Genomic DNA, 11371 nt, shown 5'->3' on the forward strand with positions numbered 1-11371 from the left:
CGCAGCCCGTTTTTGAATGTGTTCTAAAAGAAATTTGAAAAAACTTTGTATGAGAGAGTTGTAGTATTCATAGAGTACTACAACTTTGTCTCTTTGAAATTTTTATGATTTTGTCGTGTAGACACTTAAAAAGTAGCTTGAATATGACACCCAATCTTTTTCAGGCTATTTTGGGCGATTTTTAGTGTCTCAAGGCCTGTTTTTTGCCTTGATTTCTGGGTCAAAATTTGAGGCTTCTAGTTAGAGACCAAAACGATGGATTTTGCCCTCGGATGCTCAAGACCAATTTTGAAGAGCTTAGTGCTGGCTTTTTGATGAGCACTAGAACACGTTTATCGAACTCACGGTTTAGGAGATATGGACCTTCAAATAGGGCTTTTTTCCAGGCACTTTTTTTTTTTTGGCCCATAGACCTGTTTCATAACGTGAACCAGAGGGTTTCACGAACATGAAATGGATCAACTTGATAAAATTAAATTATTATTTTTTCACGCGGGCTTGTTTCACAATGTGAACTAGACCTGTTTCAAGACATGAAGTAGGTAGTTCACGGATTTTTTTTTTCATGCGAGGCTTTCACGAGGTGAACTAGACCTGTTTCACGACGTGAACTAGTTCACGATGAACTAGTTCACGGATTGCTTTTTTTCACGTGAGGCTATTTCACGACGTGAACTAGACCTGTTTTATAACATGAACTAGGTAGTTCATGGATTTATAAAAAAAAAGTCTAGTGGAAAATTCGAGTTTCCTTGAGTGGAGGGAATATTTTTTGAATTTTAAATTGGAGAGATATGGATATTTTCTCAAAAAGGTAACTGGAAATAAAAAAGTCAACACTTTTATGACACCTCCTTACACCCTTCACATAAATGACTCCCAAAATGGACAATTTGACAACTCATTGGCATCTTTTCATTCAATGCTCATTAGCCTTAATGATCTATGAAAAAAGTGCTTAAAAATTAATCAAAGATTAAGCTTTTCATTAATCCATAATGCCCTATTGCATAAGGCTATGTATAAAGCCCTATGCATAAGGCCTATTGCATAATCCCTATGCATAAGGCTATGCATAAGGCCTACGCATAGCCTATGCATAAGCCCTAGTGCTTTTTTTCCTTTTTGAACTAAGTTAGAGCTCTAATTAACCACTACTCACTAATTAATTCACACCATTGAGCACATCATTGGATAGGACATGAAATTTCTAAGCTATGTGCCTCAACTAATGTGTAAATTAGTTTATAATTAGTTTATAATTAGAGATTAATTAAACTCTTGGTTATAGTCTCTTCTCTTTATGCAAAATTAAGCAAAAGAGAGGAAAATTCCTCTAATTGATGTAATTAGGTGTCTTGATGCATCTAGATGCTCTCAAAACACTAAAGAACACAAATTTCGACCTCTTACATGATCAATTTTGACCTCGAAAATAGTCGATTTCAAGAGTTTTTGTGAAAATTTTCAAGTGATTAAGCTACCCTTCTTAATACTTGCTAACACTTTAATGTGTAAAAATCAAACAAAAAACACTCTATGTGCAAGCCCTAGGAATATTAAAACCAAATTAACAACAAAAACAATGATTTAAGCTAAAACTAAGCAAAAAGAGCATTCTTTACAAAACAAAAAAGAGAGCTATACTTCACCAAATCACACACAAATCTCCATCAAAACCACATCTTTTTCATGGTAAACCACTAATCAAGAAAATGGGCAATGGGCATACGTAGATTAGAGAACCAACAGTGGTAAAAGCTAAGGGATGGCTCCTCGGTAGCAGTGCCAAAAATGTTATGGCTCACCCAAACCCCCGTCAAAACACATCTAACAAGAAGATTACTTGGTGACCGCAATTGTCGTGCGGATCTTTCCATTGGCCAAGCTCGTAACCCTTGAGGTCTCCAAGCTCTACAACTCCTTGAGAAGCAATTCCTCCGTGCCTCCTGCAAGCGTTGTCACACCGCCGCATTGCATTACGTGTACTCGTCCCTCCTCTCACCTCACTTCACTCACACACACTCACTAGCATGGATTAGAGAGAGGTTAGCAAGAGCAAGAATCTATTGCACAATGGGAGAGTTATTTGTATTATGAGAGATATTCACTTATATACATGGCCATAGGTGTTCACACTCACTTAAACTATGGTCGACTGAGAAATTTAGGCTCATAAGAGGCCTAATGCTAGTACAATGACTACTCTCATAATATATCCATGAAGTACATCACTTTTGATACTTTATCCTAACTTACTACCACACGCTCTTGAAGTAGAATCACCATAAGTATTCCATAGGACCATTACGAGCGCCCATCCAAGTTATAGGTTTGGACACCATTGCTTCATATCTGGAATGTATGACCTTTTGGTGTATCTACCTTGACTCATTGATGTAAGATAATGGTGGTAGCTCTTGTTAACCCTAGAAGTGGGTTAACAGATAGTGGCAAGGCTAATTGGGCAAGAGGGTGGGGCAAGACTAATGGGCAAGAGAGTGGGGGAGGTGTGAAGGGTGAAGGGGAAGGAAGAGGGGATGGGAAAGGGCAACTAGAACTGGAGAATAGAGAGATATATCCATATAGATCTCCTGAGGTGGGTTAAGGCTTTTAAGAAGGGAGTTGCCAACTAGAATAGGACAATAGAAGTGGACACCAGAGTCAGAGAAGTAGGACAGCTTTCTCTAGAAGACTTAAAGATTTTTTTGAAAAACAAGGAGCTAGAGAACTTGCTCAAGGTTGATCATACCTTGCATACTTGTTTGCAAGTGGTCTAGATTCCCTACACTGCAATGGATGACTATCTGCTAACCTATAGTTACAATGACTTTACCATCACATTAGCAATCTACAAAGACCTAAAGTATGGAAGATTTTATTGGGCTCAGCCAATGGGTGAATACACCATAATCTCGCAAGAGCTAATAGAGTTCTTGGGGATCAGATTGGTCACCAAGATTATCCAGGCACGCTCTTTGCAGCTTGTTGAAAGAGTAGATGAGGTGCAATCCCTTAAAGATTGTCTTAATGTCTTGGATGATGAAGCTATTTTTTATAAGAATAATGCGTTTGAGGATTTATTAACTATGTCAGAAGATCCGTTTGGCTATCGTCATGCTTGGAAGGATAGGAGGGGGTTGTTATGGGATGAGGAAAGGAAAAATAGGATAGGTGAGGGAGTGGTTCTCTATGTGACGCCATTAACCTCAATGTGATTTGGGGAATATTGCATGGGAGTGGGCATTGATGAGAAGATATATGATGTAACTCAAGGCCAATCAAATAGGTCACCATACTAGATGGATGTCCATTACCATCACAGCCAAACATGCAAAAGTAATGAGAATAAACATTGTGATGCAATTACAGATGCCATTCCCATCTCAAAGAAAATGAGATATCACATGATCAATAGAACATCTAAAAGGATAACAGTGCATGTAGTTGTTAAAAGAATGGCACTAGAATCAATGTAACTTGTGTCAACAATTGGCTGTTGCAAAAAAAGAGATGTTGTTAGCTTGCTAATTGGGATGCACTTTTATTGCTTTATAAAGAGTTTTGGGGCCAATTCATACATGACCATACAGATTATGTGTACCACACAATTGTTATGGCTCAACATTGTGACCCTTTTGGAAATATGTACTATGTGTTCTCATTTGATGGGTCTGAGATTTGGTGTAAAGCACGGTTTAAGATGCATGGAATTCCAAAGACATCTTTCTATTTATACAAGGATTAATTTGAAAATGGTGCAAGAAAGTACATGCATGGGAATACAGGTATTATAGGAAGGACACAAGACCACATAGAAATGGAAAAGGCAATAATTTGTGATTTATGGAGAACAACTTTGAAAAAATGCCACATAACGAATGTCCAGATGTGTCTAGGGAGACTCAACTTGTGATCCCAGAGACATATAGATAGGTTGACATCCTTCATGAGGTGAATGTTGGTTTGAAGAAGCTAGGCTACAAGCTCATGTCAACATCTTCCTTTTATAGAATTTGGAATACTAAGTTCTAGCACGTGGCACTTTCCAAGACAAGTGAGTTCTCTAAATGTAATTTGCACGTGGCACTTTCAAAGACAAGCGAGTTCTCTAAATGTACTTTGTGTACAGGCATCAAGGCCCATTTGAGTGTCAAGAGGAATGGGACAAGCTAATGGAAGAGAAAAGGAAGCATATGCTACAACAATAAAGTTGTAGAAAATTATACTATACATGGCACAAGTTCTCAGAGATGTGCCCTAAAAAATACTTATGTATTATTCATAATAAGACAAACCAAAAGAAGACAAGAATTCCTAGACTAGAAGTAAAATCAAAGGACACAGATAGTGTGTGGCATTACCCATAGTCATGGATATGGTCATTATGGACACTTTGCTCTAACTGGCTTGTTGCCTAGTGATCCCAATGCAACTATTGAGTCACTAGCATCTTGTCTCTATGCAACCTAGAGATGGAGGACATGCATGGCCTTGGGGATCTAGCTCATGATGGTATGCCAGGGTGTAGTAGCACACTATTTAATGTATTGAATTCAAGAAAGGCCTTGGATTCACATAAAATGTCACGGTGCAAAGAGACTTTATGTAGAGGAACCACAAACAATAGTGTGTAGTATCAACATTTATGCCTATGTAATGGAGATCCCTTGATGTCTCTAGTAGAAAGTATTGGAACATCATCTAGTCCTATAATAGAAGCTTCTACATCACAATGTGTTGTACCAAGGTTTTGCAAGTTGCCGAGAATCTACTCTTACAACTTGACAATTGTGAATATGAGAACAAGAATCGCTATGTTTTGGTGTTCAAGACAGCACCTTTGGATTTCCTGATGGTGGGGTAATCTTTAGTCAATTTTCAAAGAAATTTAGAAATAGCATGACTTACACGGTTGGGCACTTTAAGCCATTGTAGTTTTGATTCTTTATGTCAGACGAGATACAAGTCATGCAATATATAGTGCATCAAAAGCAGTTATATTGGTTGCCAAAAGAGGGGGGAATCAAACTATGGAAGAGAGAAATAGTCTAGGTAGAGCAAAGCTTCCATCTGGGTGTCCTAAACTACTACCATTGGTTGAATTTGTGAAGGACATTATCCATGGGATAAAAGATTACATTTGTTACTGGGAGAGGTGGGTGAGCATGAAAGGGTCTGGATATGTAAAGCACATTATCTCTGTATAATCAAGAGTATTGAAAGTAGATGATCATTGAGCTTGGGAAGCCCATTATATAGAGTGAATGCTTCTATGTTGATTGTTGGCCAAGATTAGAAGGAACCCACTGTATGGATGCTATAGAGGCTAAGGATGATGATTTTGAAGGTTATGAGGAGTGTAATAATCACTACTGTGGGCCTCGGAGCAAGAAACCAAAGAAGGCATTCATGACTTTAGTTGATGTGAAGAAGGGAGACTTCATCTTGTTGAACATTTGAAAAAAAAAACCCAATATGGCTAGTTGTTTGCTGAGCTAGACGTAGATAGGGATCCAAAATCCACAAAATACATGAAGTTTTGATACAATATTGGGCACCAATATGCAAGAAATAAGGCTTACTAGATGAGGAGGTGCACAGAGAATGCTGGGACAAACATTGGATGCGCAATAGTAGGGACCCAAAAGTGTGGGAGTTTATTGATACCGTTGTATTTTCATGGGTTTTAAAGGAACAAAGCACTTTTCAAAAAATAAAGATACCAAAGCAAGTCCAATCAAAATCGCAACCGGGGTAGAAGGCTACATAGTGTTAACATTGACGATTCAAGCCCTTGGATTTTATCATGTTATGTAGAATGTGTACATGCGAAGTTTTTTTTTGTTTTTTGGCAAAGGTGTATTACACAAAGAGTGTTATATATAAAATATCCTTAACTTTTGTAGATGAAAGACTAGAGGGCAAGGAGTATCTTTAAGGTGTTCATCAACACCACCATCCCCCAAGAGATTCACACTCTTAATTTTACCACAACACTAAAAATGCAGGCTACCATTTATTGCCTTAAATTGGATGTACAACACAAATCATCGTACAACTACCATAAAAGGCAACACAAACAAGTAATACTCCTCTCACTACATTAAAGCACACAAATTAAATTCCCAAATTAATCAAAATTCTAAATTTTATGGGATGATGTCCATTTTCATTCTCCCAAATTATTGGAATTTTCCCAAATGATCTAAAATTGAGTTAAGAACAACACTTGATGAGAAATGAGCAAGAGAACGCTAAGAATTCAGCCTCATTACCCTTGGATAAAGTCAAGAAGTGCTATGAGAGAGACATCGCTAACACCACTCTACCAAATTCATTGGAAGGAGTGAAGGCAATGGCAATTCTTGATAGTGGAGATAGGGGAGATTAGCATGACCTGGAAAAATGGGGCAAAAAAGCCTAAAAAGACAAGAATGTCTTTGAAGATAGCAAATGGAAACATTGAGAGGAAAATGGGTCTGTTGTAAAATATGGTTGTTAGATCTTATGGAATTGACTATGAGAACACCTTTGATGTGATAGATTTTGGCAGGAATCCTAACTACGAGGTAATTCTTGGAAGACCTTTTATGCATTGAATACAGACGATTCAAGATTGGGTTTTTAATTATCTATATTTGCATCATGAATAAGTAATTACAAGAATCAATATTAAAGACCGCAGCTGTAGGGACATAACACATTCCCCTATGGAAGACCTAGACTCTATTACCATAGATAGGTCTAATACTTTGACTTCTTATTGGTTTGGAAGAGTTGACTTGCATTTGCTTGCCGCTGAAAGAAAGAATGAGTCTAAAAGGCTTGAAAAGAGCATGAATGATAAATATTACTTATCGGATAAGAATCTTGTTGATTTGGATGAGGGAAACAAGTGGATACACGTCTATGCTACAATGGATACATGCACCAATGAGGTTGGAATAAGATTTTGTGATAAGTATGGCAATGAAATAGTTCCGATTAGGACGATCATAATTCTTGATGAGAATGAAGATAGTGATGGCAAGAAAGTGCCACTTAGAGCCATATCTGGTCACCAAAGTCTCTGAGTCAAGTAGTATCCTTGAGAATGAATTAGCAGATGAAGATTGGCTACGACAATAAGTTATAAAAGAGGCATTTTAGAAGATAAGACTCTTGCTAAGAGGAAGAGGAGAAGTTACTTTAATTAATTGCACAAAGTGACAGTTAAAGGAGAAGACATGGAATTATTCAAAGAGGACAATGCAAAAAAAAAAGAACTCTGACACCATGAGATGTCAAAGGCAAGATGAAGTATCTCATGTATGTGGGTGCTCTAGATCCATCCAAAGAGTAGGAAGTCAAGACAATGAAGGGAAATTCCTATGATCACTAAAGAAGCCAAGGGCTAAAACCCCCCAAGAGCTTAATTTAAAGTTGAAGGATTTGTTAAAGAGCTCTAGGAAGAGCCAAAAATCTCAAACTTCTAGCTCTAGGAATTTGAAGAAGTTGAAGAAGTTGAAGAAGAATCTCCACAAGAAGGTGGAAAGAAAAGAATCTCCACAAGAAGGTGGAAAGAAAAGAATGCTTAGAGGAGCAAAAGAAGCATCCAAAATCCTATTGGTTGATTGATAGTGCTAATAATGAAGAAGAGGAAGACAAGAAGGCCCCTTGCAACTTTAAGGGTTTTATAGTAAGAGATTACAAGGTCTCCTTGCAATATCCTAACCGCGACATGCTTAACAAACTAGGCAAGTCTTATGATGGCCCTAAAGATACAAAGAAAATGGATCCAGCAAAGCCTAGTGAGTATCAAAGACTAGTCTGGATAGCCACCAATATAACTCCAAAAGAGGAAGATGACCTTCTCGGCCTCCTTAAAGAGTTCAAGGATATTTTTGTGTGGTCTTCTCAATACTTGAAGGGAGTCCTCCTAGAAATCTTCCAACATACACTCTAATCAAAGAGGGGGAAAAGCCTACAAAGCAAAGACCTTACACATATAATGACACCTTTGTTCAGAGGATCAAAGAATGGCTTGACAAATTATTAGAAGTGGAATTCATTTATGAAATCAAGTACACTAAATGGGTCTCACCAATTGTCATTGTACCAAAGAAGAATGATAAACCAGATGTATGTGTAGACCTTAAAAAGGTGACTGCAACCACTGTGAGGAACCATTATCCTTTCCCAATAGCTAATCATGTGCTTGAAAAAGTAGTGGGCAACTAAGACCCTCTTTTTAATAGCTTGCAGAGTGGTGCATAGTAGGAATGAACCCTATGGGTCATGCTATAGTAGACACCTAGAGAGTTAAAATAGAGGAAGACTTTAATGGTATGGTAGAAAAGACCAAGCTAGCTGAAAGAAGAACCATTGAGAAAGGTGGGAAGAAAAGAAAAGGTGTAATAGCATCCTGAAAAGAATCTAGCTAGAATCAACTTCTTCTAGGTTCAAGGATAGTGAAGAAGAGAAAGCAAAGAGTGAGCACAGGTGCTCTAAGAAAAAGGAAAAAGTACATAAGAATATTGTGGAAGAAGTGCGAGCATTGATGGCAGAATATAAAGAGAAAGAAGCAACGCAATAGGGAAGCTTTTGGAAAGGGGTATTTTGTAGTCAATGCAAGGCAGAAGGACATGTGAAAGAGGAGTGCACAACCCCACCCACATGTGCCATCTGCTTAATGTATAACCATTCCATAGCTAATTGTCAGTACAACATGAGAAAAAGAGCAGCAAGAATACACCAAATAGAGGCCCAAGAGCAGGGTCAACCAATGACACAAAATTACAGAGGCCGAGGACGAGGAAGATATAGAGGTAGAGGCTAGGGGAGAATGAACACCAAAAGATTAATCAATGAATGGGTCTATGACTACTGCCACCTACAATGACACATAAGCCGGGAGTACCCCTTAAGAATTAAACATGAAGCAAAAAAGAGGGTTTGGAATTTTTGGCTACAATCAAGTGTCTATCTACGCAGTGGATCAGCATAAGACAACATTTCCGACGGAATGGGAGATATTTGCTTACAAAGTAATGTCATTTGAGCTTACAAATTCTCTTGCAACATTTTAACGATTGATGTGCCATGCTTTCAAAGAGTATCTTTGAGTTTTTCTCAAGATTTTTTTGAATGACTTGTGTGCGCACTCAAAATAAAGAATGGGGCATATAGCTCATCTAAGGCTAATATTTCAACAATGTAGATTGTACTAGATCTTCCTAAATCCTGACAAATGTAAGTTCATGGTTAGACAAGGCAAAATTTTGGGGGGCATATTGTCTCAAAGAATGGGATCTCTACTAATTTTGAGAAGATCGAAGTCATTGTTAAATTACTGAGACTAGTCAATGGTAAGGGTGTTCAAATTTTTATGGGACATTATGGATATTATTGTTAATTTATCTACATGTATGCCAAAATTGCTCACCCCATATATGCCTTATTGATTATGTTTGAATGGATAGATGAGTGTGAAGAGTCATATAATAAGCTTAAGCAAGCTCTAGTATTTGCACCAATATTGAGAGCTCTTAACTTGGAATTTATCTTTCATGTGCATATTCGGATGCTTTTGCTTATGGTATAGGTTGTAGTACATTGGTACAACCTAGTAAGAGAAACATGGAATTTCTTGTCTGCTATGCTAGTAGATAATTAAATGATGGAAAAAACAATTATACAACGATTGAAGGGAAAGGATTGACTATGGTTTATGCAGTTAAGAAACTTCATATTTATTGGCAAATAAGTTTATATTTTTCATAGACCATTAAGCTCTTCTTTATTTGGTGAACAAGCCATGCAAGACTAGGTGAATACTGACGTGGTTTATATTGCTTCAAGAAATTGACTTCACAGTTGTGGCTAGGAAAGGAACAACTTACACAAGGGCTGATTATATGTCAAGAATAACTTCAGGAGAACCTCCAATTGGATTACAAGATGACATACGAGATGCTACATTATTCCAATTTGGCATTATACCTCATTGAAGTGAATACATTGTCCTGTTTCTTAATATTGGAATGCCTAACAAAGATCTTAGTATAAAGCATTATATCTTATTGAAGTGAACACATTATACCTCATTGAAGTGAACACATTGTCTTGTTTCTTACTATTGGAATGCCTAACAAAGATCTTAGTATAAAGCAAATAGTTGAATTGATAAAGACATGTACTTCATACACCCTTATCTCCGGATCTTTTTACCAAAAAAAGGAAAAGATGGCATATTATACCTCTGTTTGAGGAAAGAAGACTATAAGGAGATGTTGTTACAAGCTCATGTTAACATGGTCGGATGGCATTTTGTTTATCATCACCGAAGACCTCTAGAATGTCGATGTTGGCCACTGTATCATTTTTACCTTCTTTGGCCACAAGCATCGAGAATGTCCAAGAATCACTTTTAAGCCTTGTATTGTATATTTTACATGTGTCCCAACAATACCTCCACCAGTTCTAGGACCACAACCTCCACATTCTAGGTCCACACCATACACGATGAACGAATCCCATGAAATGTTTCCAAAGCTGTTATTATTTGCATACACTAGGAGGCTAACCCACCTTAGGCTTGTGAGCATCGGAGCATGGGAACATGCTCTAGTGGGACAAGCGTTAGACCTAAGCTTGGGTTGGGGTTAGGGTTAGGCAACAACCAAGAGTCACACATGGAAATGGAAGGTCAATAGTTACTCTAGAAATGGAAGGTCAAGAGTCACTTTGGAAATGGAAGGTTAAGAGTCACTTGAGAGCTCTCCTATAAATAGGAGTACAGGGTACTCTCAAGGGATGTTCTCTTGTGTAGAGAATTATATCTAGTCTCTTTCCATTTCATGCTAGAGCTGTGTGCTACTGGATTAAAGATATACTTCTTGGTGATATGGGACACCAAGGTTAGGTACGTGGTTCTTCATTATGTTGATGTGTGCACCCTTGGTCTCAGGGATGGTCGGGTGGATAAGTATATGCCTGGATTATGTGTGTTTATGCATAGTGATTAGATAGAGAGATCTATGAGATTTTAACAGTAATTAATTTTTGATGTTTTTTCTCCTCTTAATTCTCTCATTATACCAAATTTTTTAAAGGGGAAAAAAAAACTATGTTATATGTCCATGACTTTGGGTAGGATATGATAGATAGCCACCTGAGTGTGCAGGGGCGGGCATCAGAAAAGCCCAGCCGATTTTGGCCGAACTCGGCTGTTTTGGAGCGGCTGCAATTTAGCACCAGGAAGCAATTTAGCGGTTGTTTTGGAGCAGTGTTTTTTTTTTTTTGAGCGGCCTGTTTTTTTTTTTTTTCCCTCTGTGCAAGCGACATGACGTAGGTCGGCGGATGGTGTAGGGTGGAAATTTTTGGGTAG

Source organism: Cibotium barometz, chromosome 20 (assembly GCF_041138505.1).
Source record: "Cibotium barometz isolate CiBa-2024 chromosome 20, ASM4113850v1, whole genome shotgun sequence".
Taxonomy (NCBI): Eukaryota; Viridiplantae; Streptophyta; class Polypodiopsida; order Cyatheales; family Cibotiaceae; genus Cibotium; species Cibotium barometz.